Source organism: Heterodontus francisci, chromosome 27 (genome assembly GCF_036365525.1).
Source record: "Heterodontus francisci isolate sHetFra1 chromosome 27, sHetFra1.hap1, whole genome shotgun sequence".
In the NCBI taxonomy this organism is placed as follows: domain Eukaryota; kingdom Metazoa; phylum Chordata; class Chondrichthyes; order Heterodontiformes; family Heterodontidae; genus Heterodontus; species Heterodontus francisci.
In genome coordinates, this window is record NC_090397.1 from 60,662,825 (window position 1) to 60,679,827 (window position 17,003).

The following is a 17,003-nucleotide window of genomic DNA, read 5'->3' on the forward strand; positions in this document are numbered from 1 at the left end:
ACTGTTTCCTCTTCAGCACCAGCCGGCTGAATGATCATAGGAAAGGCCGGTGATTAAATTAACTTTTACAAGCTAAGAAACGAAGGATTAAGGAGACAAAGATACTGTAAGAATTTGATGTTTCTGTGATTCAAATGGATGTTCATGTTCCCATGGTAATATTGAGAAAGACCAAGGGACCTTCATATTTTGTCCAACATTTCTCCATCAACTATAACAGATCATCTGGTCATTCATCCCATTGATAGCTGGATTTGTCATATATAACAATAGTGAATGCACTTTATGGACATGCCTTGCAATGTGCCTTGTGTTCAAGTTCTTCCATGACCTCATCTCTCCCTATTTCTGTAACCTCCTCCAACTCTACAACCCTCCCAGATATCTGCACTCCTCCAATTCTGGCCACTTGTGCATCCATGATTTTCATCACTCCTCCATTGGCAGGTGTCTTCAACCGCCTGGGCACTAAACTCTGGAATTCCCTCGATAAACCTCTCCGCCTCTCTATTGTGCTCTCCTCCTTTAAGTCGCTCCTTACGATCGACCTCTTTGATGAAACTTTTGGTCGCCTGTCACATTATTTCATAATGGCTTGGTACCAAATTTTGTCTTATAGTGTTCCTATGAAACACTTTGGAATGTTTATATTACCTTAAATGAACGATATAAATTCAATGCTGTGGTTGCTGTTGAATGTTTTAGGTCATTTTGAAGGAAATGATAAGGTGCTATATAAAATAAAAACAAGAAATGCTGGAATCACTCAGCAGGTCTGGCAGCATCTGTGGAAAGAGAAGCAGAGTTAACGTTTCGGGTCAGTGACCCTTCATCGGAGCACCTTTATATAGGTGCTATATAAAGTTCATACATGACATACAAATATTGTTATGACTGATGAAGTATTTATATTGCTATTACATTTCTGTAGATTTGGGCAGAATATGTCACCTTTTTAAAAGAATATACAATTTGAAATCCTGAACAATTTTCTCGACCAATTTCCTCTCTTTCTGTCTGAAAGATGTTCTCTCCTTTCTGGAGTAAGATTCCACTGGAACTAGTTACCAACCGTTATACTGTCATAGGAACATTGGAACAGGAGTAGGGCATTCAGCCTCTCTAGTCTGTTCCACCATTCAATTAGATTATGGAATATTTGCATCTTAACTCCATCTCTGCCACGTTGGTTCCATAACCTTTAAATACCCTGACCTAATAAGCATCTAGCTGTTTCAGTTTTGAAAGTTGTAATTGCCCATGCCTCAACAGCTTTTGCAGAAGGGAGCTGGGGGAGAGTTCCAGATTTCCACTAGCCTTTGAGTGAAGAAGGGCTTCCTGACATCAACCGAGTCTAACTCTAATTTTCAGGTTATGCCCCCATAGTCTGGACTTCTTGGCAGAGGAAATAGTATTTCTTTATCTCTCTATCTCTCAATTGATCCCCTTTAAACCCCCTCCCTCTCACCTTAAATCTATGCCCTCTAGTTTTAGTCACCCCTACCATGGGAAACAGACTCTGGCTATCTACCCTATCTATGCCTCTCATAATTTTATATACCTCTATCATGTCCCCTCTCAGCCTCCTTCGCTCCAGGGAAAACAGACCCAGCCTATCCAATCTCTCTTTATAACTCAAGCCCTCCAAACCAGGCAACATCTTTGTGAATCTTTTCTGCGCCCTCTCTAGCTTAATCACATCTTTCCTGTAGTGCGGCGACCAGAACTGCACACAGTACTCCAAATGCAGCCTAACCATCATTATATCCAGTACAGTACTGAAAGAGTATTGCACTCTCCAAGGTGAAGACCTTAAAGCGAGGACCCTGTCTTCCTTCTCAGGTGGATGTAAAATATCCCATGGCACTATTTCGGGGAAGAGCAGAGCAGTTCTCTGTGGCATCCTTGCCAAGATTTATCCCTCAATCAACATCACAAAATCACATTATCTGATTACTATCACATTACTGTTTGTGGGATCTTGCTGTGTGTAAATTGGCTGTCGCATTTCCTACATTACAACAGTGACTACACTGCAAAAGTATTTCATTGGTTGTAAGGCACTTTGGAATATTCTGTGGTTGTAAACAGTGCTATATAAATGCAAGTCTTTCTTTCTTTTCTCTACTCATACCCCAACTGAGGACTTCCTCCGCACACCGACAATCAAATCAAAAACATTATGAGTCTGCGTGGCACAATTATATACTGGATAAGTTTGCATACCCACCAGGGGAAGGTTGACTTTGCCAACATTGTTTCACAGCGAAATTCAGGTTTTGACACAACTCGAAGAAAACTCCAAAAAATATTTAGTATTCCATAAAATCGTCCCCAATTTTGTATCAACTACACCATTCCTTCATTATTTAAAAAACATAGATTATTTGACCCAACCCACAGTCTTATATTGACCCACTGACAAATTTACCTCCCTTATCTTTTCACAAAATTGCACAATTACTTAGGTGAAGAAGGCCATTCAGCCTGTTGATTATAGAATGATACAGCGCAGAAGGAGGCTATTCAGCCCATCATGCCTGTGCTAGCTCTTTGAATAAGATATTCAATTAATCCCACTCCCCTGCTCTTACCCCATAGCCCTGCAACATTTTTCCCTTCAAGTATTTATCCAATTCCATATTGAATCTGCTTCCATCCACCTTTCAGGCAGTGTATTACAGATCAGAAAAACTTGTTGCGTAAATTTGTTTCCCTCATGCTGCCTCTGGTTCTTTTGTCAATTATCTTGATAGCTTCCAGCATATAAACCCAACCCCTTCCATTAACAGTACCTCGTTGTTCCTTAAATGAGTCCAAATTCTGATCCATAACTGCTCTTTCTGGATTCTATTCCAATTGTTGCCCACCAGCCAAGTAAGGAAATTCTGGTCCTCAATTCCACTTTTCAAAGCCTTTGATCTTACATCTTCCGGATCTCAAGCCTTGTTATATGTGAAGATATTGTTCCAGGTTTATTTTCTCATTCTATTAAGTATTGTATGATTACATCCTTTCTGAAATAGCCCTTTGAAAGACCAAGGAGCTACTCTAGTCAACCTTGATTCAATAAATGGTAAAATGACCACAACAAGACCCAGTGCACCATGTGTGGTTTCATCAAAACTTTCTAGCTGTCCGAGGCATTTCTTTGGACTTATACGGCATGGTTCTACTCACTTGAATCATTTAAAACTTTAAGGAATAAATGTCATCATGTACATTGAGATCTACGTTTTCATTATTACAGAAAATAAAAGTTTATTAGGCGAGTGAAATGCAATCTGAGGTAATATCAAATGAATACGATTGACTTAGAGTGATAACATTAGAGACCTGGAGAATGAGGAACTGCTCCAGTGACCTCTAGACCTTCCATTGAATTCTTCATGCGTGAAATAAATAGCTTTATAATAACCAAACGCAGGTCTTGACCCGTCAGTCATCATGCACTAAAACAGGGACATTCATATTGATATGGCAAAGTAAACCAGAGGCTGGTATGAATTGTTTCTTCCTGCTGGGTATTTATTTGAACTTGCTATGAATAATTACATATTTCTTCTATCGTGGCTTCAAGGAAGTAATGAAAGTTTGGGTTGGCATTATGTGTAATGACAGTTATTAGTATATTTTCTTTACCATTCTGAGAGTAATGACTTTTGAAGCTGTCCTGCGAGGAACCACAAATCCTTGCTACCATCCTGTCCAACGTAATCTTCAGCAATTTTATAAAATAAGAAAGCTTTCAATAAAGGTTTGGAATGTGAAAATAAAACAGAGCAATAAGGGCAGAGCCTTTTTTTGCTCTTGGTATGAATTCTGAACAGGATTATTGCTATTGCAGTGGGACTCTCTTTAGTTCCCTGATCTGATCAGTGCCAGTCATATAGTTTTTTTCATTTACGACAAAATTTTTGATACACTGAATATATAACCCAAGGCAACAGCTGCTGAAAAGGTAGCAGGATCATAGAAATGGACTGTAGGCTGAAAATGATACTGTGCGATGTCACTGCATGAAGGAGTAGAACTTCTCAACGGTGAAGTCCACCTGTGAGCAAACTTAGACCACACTTGGAGTACTGTGCACAGTGTTGGTTATACAGTACAGAGCTAACTATTTACAGAACCTTACTCTGGATGTTACAGGATACAGATGCACTGGAGAATGTGCAAAAAAGAATTACCCGGGTGAAACTAGAACTGAGTTGTTATACCTATAAGGAAAGGCTGAATGGGCTGTGGCTCTTTCCTAGAGAAAAGAGAAGGCTGAGGGGTGACCTAATAGAGGTCTTTAAAATTCTGAGAGGGGGTTGATAGGGTAGATGTAGACAATAATGTTTCGGCTTGTGGTGGAATTCAAAGCTAGAAGGCATAAATATAATAAATAAAAGCAAAATACTGACAATGCTGGAAATCTGAAATAAAAACAGAAAATGCTGGAAATACTCAGCAGGTCTGGCAGCATCTGTGGAGAGAGAAATAGAATTGATGTTTCGAGTCAGATATGACTCTTCTTCGAGAACTCTGAGAGCGGAACTTGCTACCACAAGGAGTATTTGAGGCAAGTAGCATAGATTCATTTAAAGGGAATCTAGATAAGTACATGAGGGAGAAAAGAATAGAAGGATTTGTGATAAGGTTAAATAAGTAGGGTGGAACGAAGCTCATGTGGGGCATAAAAACTGGCATAGACCAGTTGGGCCGAATGGCCTGTTTCTGTGCTATACATTCTATGTAATTCTATGTAATCACCAAATAAGTTCATGTTGTTTCCATTTTAAGAAAAGAATTTTCATTTACATAGCACCTTTCACAACATCAGGACATCCCAAAATGCTTTACAGCCAATGAAGTACTTTTGATGAGTTGTCACTTTGTAATGTAAGAAACAAAAGATCCAGTTTGTGAATAGCTAGGTCCCACAAACTGAATGAGATAAATAGCCACACCATCTGTTTTTATTAGTGATGTAGGTTAAGGGATAAATATTGGTTGTAATGTGTTCCTTTTTGTTGTCTGATGTAACATAAATGAGATGTGTGGAGTCCAATTGGTTGAAGGTCTCTAACAGGTTTATTATAGCTAAACTATTATACAGTACAGAGCTAACTATTTACAGAACCTTACTCTGGGTGTTACAGTTGCAGAGTGACTCTGGCTCTGAATCTAGTTTTGAGTCACATGATTACATCCTGGCACTTAGCTCATTAGCATACTAAGATCATAAAGGGATATCAATCTTAAAGGCAATCATATAACATCCTCCTTCTTTCCAACGATAAATCTCGTGTGCTAAAAGTAAAAACACATAACATTAGATAACATCAGAATTAGTTACACAGAATATAGATCATAAAATTTACAAGTATAGAGGCTCAAAAGTCTATATATCATCTCAGTAGTTTGACAACTCTTGCTCAGGGAATTTGCATCACATCTGTTTGCTGTTGCTCTGCCTTCAGCCTGTTAACTTACTCTGTTGCTTTTCTCAAGTTGACCACTTTTGAGGCCTTGTCATTCTTGGAAAGTTCCGGCACGTCATCTCAAAGATCCAACTGACAATGCTTCAACATTTTGTGTCTTTTGCCTCTTCTCATCCTCCGTGTCTGAAAGCTTAGGGCTCAAGGTCGAGGACTTATTGGGGGAGGAGTACTTGGCCTCATGGAGGTACCTATCAGTTCTGGCTCGTTGTGGTGCTGGCAGTTCTCTAGAAAGCTGAAGTGAAGGCTCTGCATAGTTGTGCTGTTGCTGGATTTCCAGACTGCATTGTTTGATGCTGGCCGGAGTCTGCGAGCGGGTTCCGGTGCTTGGAAATTTTCCCTTGGCAATGTTCTCGTGGATAGTTATGATGTTGAGGTCCTTACACGCTGGTAGTCCTGCCACTGCTGGTCCGCTCATACAAGGTAGAATGTTTGTGGTTTCCATGTTGGCTTGCCATAGCTGCATTGCATTGTTAATGTGCCACTGCAAGGAATGGGTGACCCGTTGTATGCCGATAACTTGGCAGTTGTCAGTTGTATCATTGATTTAGGATATTTGCACTAATGCCGGTGTCAATCTTAACCCTGAGTGTATGCTTTCCAGCTTTCTTTGGGCACGTGATGTTAATAGCGGCTAAAGTTTCCAGTTGTTTGACTTCATCAACGTGATATGTCAGGTTCACAATGTGAAATGCCTGTTCATCTTCTGGCTGAGAATTACATCTCACTGAGTCTTGTCCCAGGTCCGTCTTGCTGTGGACTTTGTGTATCGACTTGCGTTTACGCAGGTCTCTGGCGCTTTCCTTGCTGTTGTTGCCCTGTTGCTGTGCCTGTCTTCTGTTTGTCTGTATCCTGCTGTGGCTTCTGGTCACTTCTTTGGAGCCAGGTTTCGTGCATAGGCGGGCCCAGTGTCCTTTTGCACTGCATGCCTTGCACAGGTCACGAAATCCAGGACTTAACACACCACTTGCTTGTTCTTGCTGATACTGTTGGCTGCCCCTAGAGTTTGCAGGTGCTGTTGTCCAGCTACAATGGCTTCATATTTCCTGCCATCTTCCAGCAGCGTATCAATGCTGTGACCATTATTTTTCCCCCCACGAGGTCTTTCTGAAACAGTTCTTTTTTTACTGTTTCAGCCAGTATTTTTCTTGAATTTTCTCGACTGGCTGTAGGAAAGGTCATTTTCAGAGCTGTTTTAACTGTGGTCTTCAACCGCAGACTTTGTCTTCTCACCACCACTGCCACCATTAATGCGTTCTTTTATGTTGTTGAGTGCAACATAAATAAGATGCAAGGAGACCAGTTGGTTGAAGATCTCTAACAGGTTTATTACAGCTAAACTATTATGCAGTACAGAGCTAACTATTTACAGAACCTTACTCTGGGTGTTGCAGTTGCAGAGTGACTGTGGCTCTGAGTCACATGACTATGTCCTGGCACTTAGCTCATTAACATACTAAGGTCTTAAAGGGACATCACTCTTAAAGGCAATCATACAACATTGGCCAGGACACTCAATCGGGTCAATGTGTTAATAGCATGCACAAGAATGTAATGTAAGCACAATAAGCAATATTAGGTCAATTACTGGTGTAATGATTGATGCACTTCTATCAAATTCTTTTTTCTGCCATTTTTTTGGAAGTTCCATGGTTGATGGGCATAAACAGGTTAACAGCTCTGTTAACATAGGATACAGCACACTGAGCGTTAGTATTCTATCACCCAATGGTGTAATTTCCAGGTTTACTTGAAGTGTTTTCTTTATCTAGGCGGATATTTCAGTGCAGTACTGAGGGAGTGATGCACTGTCAGAGGTGCCGTCTTTCAGATGGGATGTTAAACCAAGGCCCCGTCTGCCCTCTAAGTTAGATGTAAGAGATTCCTTGGCACAATTTCAAAGAAGAGCTGGGAGTTTTCGCTGGTGTCCTGGCTAATATTTATGCCTCAACCAATAACACTAAAATAGATAATCTGATCATTTTGACATTGCTATTCATGGGACCTAGCTGTGTGCAAATTTGCTGCTGCATTTCCTACATTACAACAGTGATTACACTTCAAAAGTACCTCATTGGCTGAAAAGTGCTTTGGGACACCCTGACTTTGTGAAAGGCGCTATAGAAATGCTAGTTCTTTCTTTATGCCGGTACTGATGCAAATCAGACAAAAGGGGAGGAATTTTATGGAGGTGATGGGGGACTCGACTGCCAGCTGGAGAAGTGGCAAGAGATCCGTGTAGCCTCCTTTGGGGAAGGCCCCCCGTATCACGAACCAATCAGGCACTTGAGAAGCCACCAGTGGGCCTTCGCCAGAATCAGGACCTGGGGGACAGGAAGTACCACCCACTGCAAGCTGCTGGTCAAATCAGAGGCTGGCAGCTCTTTTGCTCGACAGAACCATTGGAGAGGCAGTGGCTGCTGCTGAAACTACACCCAACAGAGGCCCAGGATCATGGAGCAACCCAGACCACAGGTAAGTGATGGTGGGAGGGGTTTTGTGGGGTGGGGGTCATGGAGGAAGGGAGTGTAGGGAGGATCAGCAGCAAGGGCAGGGGGCTGCTCACTGCATGCCCCTCCCCCCACCCCCACCCCCCCCCAACTTCCAGATGCTGGATCCCTCTATCAGGCACTATGTGCCTCTGAACAAGGGACCTCCCCCCCGCCCTACCTGGGAGGCCAAAAGCAAACCCTGCATGGGTTTGCATGTCATGCTCCGTGCATGGTGACAGGCCCACCTGTCGCTGGGTGAATACCAGCGGCGGCAGGAAGAGGCCCTTTATTGGGCATTAACTGCCAACTTAAGGGCCTGAATTGGTGGCACGGCAGCAAGACCATCCACAGGCGGAGGTGGGAAGGTGGCGGGGTCCCCACCTGCCACCATCCTGCCCAATTAAATGCCCTGCCCACCTCCAAACGCACCATGGGTGAGAGCATAAAATATCGCCTAAGGTCCAGTTTCATCTTGGCCCCGATTTTGCAGTCAGCGGTTTAAATTTGCCACCAAGTCAAGGGGATGTGTTAGTGTGCAGCAGTAGTGATGTCATCAAGCAGGTAAGCAGCCAATCACGTGGAAGTATTCAACACAGCAAACAAGGAAATTAAAAGCAATTCAAGTCCTTAAATTTTAATTTAAGTTTTCAGATAGCAAAATAAATAATGTTACAACCAGGTGAGAAAAGTGTCTAGGGGCCCCTTTCAGCCTTCACCTGGTCTTACTGTAACAGGGTTTTATTTTTAAATACACTGTTTTTAGCTCCCCCTTGGTGACTCCTTGTTCACTGCTTTCCAATTACAAGGCAAAGAAATCAGTACAAATAGTCTTTCTTAGGTTTAAAGAAGAAAAGTTGAAATTTATTAAACTTAAACTCTAACTCGGTTAATGCCTACAGATACATGACGTACCCACGCTAGCATGCATACACGATAGACACATGCAAATAGAGAAAGAAAAGAGCAGAAGAAAAATAAAGTGGAAAAGATTGAGGCAATATCTGAAGAGTTGCTGTTACGGTTCTTCGAGCTAACTGTAGAATCCTTGATTGTAGGTAGATCTTGCTTTTCATTGGGGCCCAGTATTCTTCTTAAACCTTGTTCGCTGTAGCAGACTTTTCTCTCTTGGGGTTCATGTGTCTTCAGTGGATTCAGAGGCTTGTGAGAAAGATATGCGAGCAGACAGGAGATGGATCTTCTCAGTCCAGGAGCAAACATACCTTCTTCCCAAACTGTTTGTACAAATTCAAAAAATTCAGGTTACCCAGCAGGTTAGTCATGTGACTAGCTGGTTTGACCATGTCCTTTTGTCTATTCGGCCATCTTAGCAGTCATCCTGGAATGCGAGCTCCCCCACCTTCAACGTCTGGTGATTAAAAGTCCATTGTGGGTTGAAGGTGTCAGGGAATGGCTGCTTTGTCCTTCCAAATACTGTCTGTTAATATGCAAATGTATTTTCCAGCCACGGCTGATCTGTTTAACAAGTCCTTTCTTCACTCCAGTAACAGTTTAAAATCAATGTTCATGACAAAATTCATGTGCCTCATTCTTGGCAGGTTGGGGCCTAGCATGACAATGATTATGATTGGATTAAGACAGAAGCTAAAATAATGATAAACAAACCTTAAAAAATTTTTTTTGAAGTTCGCACACCATTAAAAACCCAGTTACATTTCATTCAACGGGATGTAACTTTATCAAGTGTTTTTACAGTGAGAGTAACAGGGTGGCAGCCCGCCAATGCGGGCCGCACGCCAAAGAACCTCAGCGATTCCAAGCGCGGCAGCACATTTAAATAGCCGTAGCAGGCCGCACCCCCAATCACATGGAGCGGGCAAGTTGTCCGTCGCCAGCAATTGCGCCATCTGCCCGGGCACAGGCGCTGACACCATTTTTAAAAGGCAGTCAGCCCTAACGGAATTTTAAATACTTAAAGGGAAATTGAATTAAAATAAATGAAAACACCTCTCCCACCCTCTCAATAACAATTAGATTAATTATTTGCCCTTCCCCCCTCGAAACACTTACTTTTGCCATCTGACCCCCCCCCCCCCACAAACTGCACAAACTTTCAACTTCAACCCTTCCCACCGTCCCCTACACCCATGATACTAATTTGACCCCATTTACCCCGCCCTCCTCCCTGATAAACTTGCCTCCCGTACCCCTCCCCACAAGTGTTCGACCTCGTTTTCCCAAACGTGGTTCCGAAGGCGTTTCAGTGCCGGCAACCAGGCTGAAGATCGTGGCGGGATGTCAGAAGACATGAGATTCATTCATTCAATTACTTTAATTTATTTAAATATTTAAATTGCGGTCCCTTCGCCGAACGGCAGGGCTCTGCCACGATGCCTTGCCACCACCGGGATTATCAGGTCAGGCCCTGCCAGCGTCGGGGTCTGTGGCGGGCCTCATCCGGGGCCACGTTCAGGCCTCCCCCACCATGGATCCTGACTTCGAGGGCTCCTGAAAATCCAGCCCACAGTGTGAGAGTGAAAGTCCTCATCAATTCAATTGATTTCCATTGATTGCATTCTGGTGCTGCCTCAACAGCGCACCCACTGGAGAAGTGTAGAATCACTGACAGCAACTTCCAATTTCTGAGTTAGTCTGCGTACGTGTAGGTCACAGAAGGTGAGTTTCAATGGAGTAATGACAGTGAGCATTGGCAGTTTCAACATTATCACTATCGCAAAATCCAGGCCACATCTTGTTTTTACCAGCACTCGAAATTCAGAATCTCAATCTCTGTGAAACACCAGGTAGTCAGTGGGATATCTCCTTGTCACACACGATAGAGGTCTCGTATTATACATTGGGGCACATTTTAGCGCTTGGCTGTTGCAACGCACGTATCAGAAATTTAGGTTTGCACTGAGTTTGCAGCCTACAATTTCTCATCTGAGAAACGAGAGCTGGGTAAACTTGTATTAAGGCACTTCCAGTCTCAAGAATGGGAGTTCTGTGCACTACTGTCTCCTCTGTTGAATTGGCCCGAGTTGATGCGCTTTTGTTGTCCTTTTAGACAATACAGACAACCAACTGCGTAGGACTATAGGTATGTGGGACTGATTCCCCATATTAAGACTCTTTAAGACTCGCCCTATTTTTGATCCAATAGCTCTGTGCCCTGTTTAGACCTCTCGCTGGATGTTGGTCACTCAGTTCTAATGAAGGGTCTACACCTGACGTGTTAACTCAGCTGTTCTCTGACTCACTTGTGGCAGGTATCCAGCAATATACCGTATTTTGCTTCAGAGGAGAGATATGTCTGACTTAAAAATCCTCATGATTATGTATCTGGCTGTCACTGGTTTCCGGATGGACAGCCATAACATGCCATTCAATTTAGACCAGAATTTAGCAAGTGATGTGGATTTCAAACCTTTCAGAAAAAGACAAAACTTTACGATCTTCAAGCTTTCATTTATGACTTGGAGTTAAAAGGTGCTGGTTTAAACTTGATGAAAACTTTGCAAAAGTGTTGCCAGTATCAGATTTCTTTTTCAATCTTCAAATGCTGCAAAATTAGTGATTTGAATATATATAAACAAGATAGCCCAGTATTATTGCACATTATTTGCTTAACATCTAAATTGTAGTCTCTTGAGAACTTCTAATTTGAATTACCTTTGGTCATGCCTTCAGGTACCTAGGGCCTAAGCTCTGGAGTCCCCTCCCTAAGCCTCTCTGTCTCTCTACCTCACGTTCCTCTTTTAAGACGCTCCTTAAAAGCTATCTCTTTGACCAAGCTTTTGACCTTATGTGGCTCAGTAACAAAATTTGCTTTATAATGCTTTTGCGGTTGTGGAACCTTGCTATGTGCAAAGTGGCTGCTGCATTGCCTACATTACAACAGTGACTACACTTCAGAAATGTACTTCATTGGCTGTAAAGTGCATTGCTATCTCCTGAGGTCTTGAAAGATGCTATATAATTGCAAGCTTTCATTCTTTACTTGAGTTCAAATCCTAGAGGTGGTAGACTTTCTCAGATGGCTGAGATGTTCAACCGAGGCCTTGTCTTCTCTCTCAGGTGGCTGTAAAAGCTCCCTTGGCAATATTTTGAAGAAGAGCAGGGGAGTTCTCCCCAGTGTCCTGGCCAATATTTATCCCTCAATCAACATCACAAACAGATTATCTGCTCATCACATTGTTGTTTGTGGGAGCTAGTTATGTGCAAATTGGCTGCCACATTTCCTACATTACAACACTGACTACACTTGGAAAGCACTTCAGTGGTTGCATAGACTTTGGGATGTTGTGGAAGGCACTATATAAATGCAAGTCTTTCTTTAACATCTATAGAACAGAGAAGCTCTCCATTCCAAATTCACAATATGTCTATGTGGTCAAGTTAGGGTATCTTAGGGAAGCAAGTACTCATTGAGAAAAACTGAGGGATTGTAAACACGTAACAAAGGATTAATAATAAGTAATTAATTACAAATAATTGGAGTACAAGCCTTGTAATAGGATCACTCAAGTGATGAGCCAAACATTCCTTTATTCAATTTCTCTAATCAACACTTACAAATGTTGAATTGCTCGTTTAATTTGCATGAAGATCAAATTGTGCCTTTGATCAAATTAGCTGTTTAATTATCATCATCCTTTGATTCAAAAGAGTTGGTTTGTCCACAGTGAAGGTTTGACATAGGCATGCAAAGTATTCATATAATTTTATACTTTCCTTAAGATTTGTTGTATTTGTGATATCTGTTACATATTAATAAGTATACATAGGATCATAGAATTATACAGCACAGAAGGAGGCCATTTGGCCCATCATGCCTGTGCCCTCTCTTTGAAACAGCTCTCCAATTAATCCCACTGCCCTGCTATTCCCCCATAGCCCTGCAATGTTTTTTTCCATTCCAAATATTTAGCCAATTCCATTTTGAAAGTTACTATGTAATTTGTTTCCACCACCCTTTCAGACAGTGCATTCCAGATCATAGCAACTTGCTGTGTAAAAGAAATTTCTCCACACCTCCTCCCTGTTTCTTTTGCCAGTTATCTTAAATCTGTGTCCTCTGGTTACTGACCCTCTTGTAAGTGGAAACAGTTTCTCCCTTCATACTTATCAAAGCCCCTAATAATTTTAATCACCTCCATTAAATCTCCCCGTAACCTTCTCTGCTGTATGGAAAACAATCCCTGCTTCTCTAGTCTCTCCACATACGCTTTGAAGAAATGTTGAGTTGATCTGGGACCTCTATATCAAGAAACTAGCAAGGCTTTAGCATCTAGGAGTTAAAAACAAGGCTTTAAAAAAGGCAAATAATTAATAGAACAGGACATTTGAAACCATTAGAATATTTCTGAATGAAACAAGACTTCTGAGGAATGTTTTTGTTCCACAGGGCCTACCATCTTTCAGGGTCTTGAGGCTTGAGTTTTGTTTCTTCAATGGAAATAGTCTGACTTTTGGCTGGGAAAAAATACTGCAGGCTCTGAAAACGTGAAACAGAAGATGTTGTAAACACTGTGGAAAGGAAAACATTGGGTCAACGTTTCAGACCTTCCATCAGTTCCAATGAAACATTAACTTTATGTTTCTCTCTCCATAGGTGTTGCCTGACCTGCTGAGTGTTTCCAGCATTTTCTGGCTTTTAGCTGTCTGTTGTAACTGGCTGAGGAACCTTATATCTCCACCTCTGGAGCAAATGAAATTAACAGCCATTCTGGTAACACTGTTTCTTTATATGTGTCACCTTCAACAGCACCTCCCAAGTCCACAACCTTTCCGCCTACGAGGGCAAAGACAGCAGGCACATGGGAACATCACCCCTCCAAGTCACACAGCATCCTGATTTGAAAATATATTGCTATTCCTTCACTGTTGCTGGGTCAAAATGCTGGAACTCCCTCCCTAACAGCACTGTGGGAGTACCCGCACCAGATGGACTGCAGTTGTTCAAGAAGGCAGCTCATCACCTTCTCGACGGTAATTAGGGATGGCAATAAATGCTGGCCTTGCCAGCGACGCCCACATCCCATGGACAAATTTTTTAAAAACTATTCTTTCTTCAGGACATGACTGTTCTTTGGTCACAGGACCAACTGAGATTACATAGTATTACACAGTAATTACAGGCTGTTTGGCCCAACAGTCTATGTTGGTGTTTATGCTCCACACGAACCTCCTCCCAACCTACTTCATCTCACCCTCTAAATATATCTTACTCCCTCATGTATTTACCTTGCACTCCCTTACATTCAAACCATTCGCTGGGTAAAGATGTATCTCCTGAATTCCTTATTGGGTTTACTAGTGACTATCTTATATTTATGCCCCATAGTTCTGGTCTCTCCCCACAAGTGGAAACATTTTCTCTATGTCTACCCTATCGAACCCCTTCAGAATTTTAAAGACGTCTGTCAGGTCACCTCTGTTCTTTTTTCTAGAGCTGTTCAGTCTTTCCTGATGGTTCTTACCTCTTAGATCTGGTATCCTCCTTGTAAATCATTTTTTACACCTTCTCCAGGGTCTCTATATCCTTATATAATGTGGAGACAAAACCTGTGTACAGTACTGCAAGTGTGATCTAAATGTGGTCATCTTGTTTGATCTCACCCTATCAACATATTGACAGCGATGTATCCAAGTTTGCTGATGGTGCAAAGTTAGGAGGAAAAGTGAGCTGTGAGAAGGACGCAAAGAGGCTGCAAAGGAATATAGACAGGTTAAGTGAATGGGAAAGAACTTGACAGATGGAATATAATGTGGAGAAGTGTTAAGTTATTCACTTTGGAAAGAAAAACACAAAAGCAGAACATTTTTAAATAAGAGACTGGGAAATATTGATAATCAGAGGGACTTGGGTGTGCTTGTACACACATGCCAGAAAGTTAACATACAGGTACAATAAACAATTAAGAAAGCAAATGGTATGTTAGCCTTCATTACAAAGGGACTGGAGTGTACTAGTAAAGAAGTCTTACTACAATTCTCCTGATTACATCAACGTCAACTTGTATTTATATAGCACCTTTAACATAATCACGGGGGCATTATAAAACAAAATATGACACTGAGACACAAAGGGGGCTGGATTTTACCGGCTCCTCGATGCCGTGGGTCATGGCGGGGAGGCCCGTAAAATGCTAGCGGGAGAGGCCCGTCATAACCCATGATGCCAAGAAGGCCCTGCCGGTTATTAACGGCGGTGGCGGTGAGGCCTCGGTACAGCCCCGCACCACTTGGTGGCAAGGCCTTCATTAAAATACGTAAATGAGGGTAATTAAAATGCAGATGAACTACCTGCCACCATCAGCCATCCCACACTGATTTTATGGCCACCTGCTGCAACTCATACCCCTTCGGAACTCCGTACAGCCACTAGTCTCGTGGGTCATGCTTACTGTTTCACTCTGGTACCTCTGCAGCACCACTAACCGGTGAACCACAGTCCACTCCTTGCTCTCAGGTCTGTGAGGAAAACTCCAGTACCTCATTCTTTAAATGGTAGCAATCAGGTACTCCCTCTGCTTCAATTTCAGACTGGGCAGCCTGTGCTAACTCTCTCAATACTGGGTCAGCTCGCTGAGCCTCAGCTAGGGAAAATCCATTTAATTCATTCCCTGGGTCTACTAACTTTCCAAAGAAAGTCTCAGACAGGCAGACCTCATGGTCATTTACCTGCATTGCCAATGCCCGTCTCCTCTGGGGGAGCTGGTTTGATCATGGCCTGATCCACTACACATTCAGGGACACTGCAGGGGACCGTCTCATGCCACTGCTTTGTCTTTCTGACCTCCTGGGTCTCTCTTCCACAGCTGGGGGGGCTACCACCTTCACCCCACCAGATCTTTACCTAGGAGCAGGTCAACCCCGTCCACAGGCAAACTAGGGACAATCCCTACGGTCACCAATCCCAAAACTAGGTCGCACTTCAGGTACACCCGGTGTACAGGTACAGGCATACACTGTCCTCCAATACAATTCCCACCATTTTGGTGTTCACTACACTCTCTGGGGGAAAGGTCAGGCCTTTTCCTAGTAAAAGGAACCTGGTGGTCCCTGTGTCCCTGAGAATCACTATGGCTTGCTTGCCCCACACGAGGGATATGGGGTTACTTTCCCTTCAGACACAAAACCCTGATAACCTTCAGGAATCCTATTAAATTTTCCTGCACTGGCAGCGGTAGGCTTCCTGGGTCTGATTCTTACTGCAGTTAAAGACACAGCTTGTTCTGCTGTGCTTTCCATTAGGGTCCCTTCTTCATCATTGAGCGGGTGTGCCCTGATTAACCCTAACGGTTTTCCCTTTAGTTTCCAGCAGTCGGCTCTTAAATGTCCTGCTTTATTACAATGGAAGCACAAAGGTCTCTGGGTCGCACTCCTACTTATTAGTACCTTCCTTTTTGGCTGGAGAAGGGTCCCCTGTGTCTCCTGCTTTTTTTTCCCTCCCAAGACTGCTCGGGCTTCTATCACCTTCCCATCCTTTGTCCTTTTTGGATTTGTGGGGGTGAATGGGAAAGGTTTTCCCCTGGGAAACCAATTTATAAATGGGAGCAAACTCATCAGCCAGGACTGTGGCTTGCCGGACTCTATGAACCTTCTGTTCCTGTATATATGTCTTTATGGAGAGTGGGAGAGAGTTTTTAAATTCCTCCAGCTAAATTACTTCTCTGAGATTTTCATAGCTGAGCTGTACTTTAAGAGCCCTCAGCCACTGGTCTAAAGCCAGCTGCTTATTTCTCTCAAACTCCAGGTAAGTTTGATTAGCTTGCTTCTTGAGGGTTCTAAAGTTTTGGTGATAGGCTTCTGGTACTAACTCATATGTCCCGAGGATAGCATTTTTTGTCAGTTCATAACTGGATGAACTCTCATCTGGCAACAGGGAATGAACCTCATGGGCTTTTCCAGTTAGCTTGCTTTGTAGCAAGAGAGTCCAAGCCTCAGCTGGCCACTCGAACTGCTTTGCCAGTTTTTCAAAAGATACAAAAAATTCTTCCACATCCCCCTCATTGAATTTTGTGATCAGTTGGGAGAGTTTTAACAATTCTGTACCCAGCCC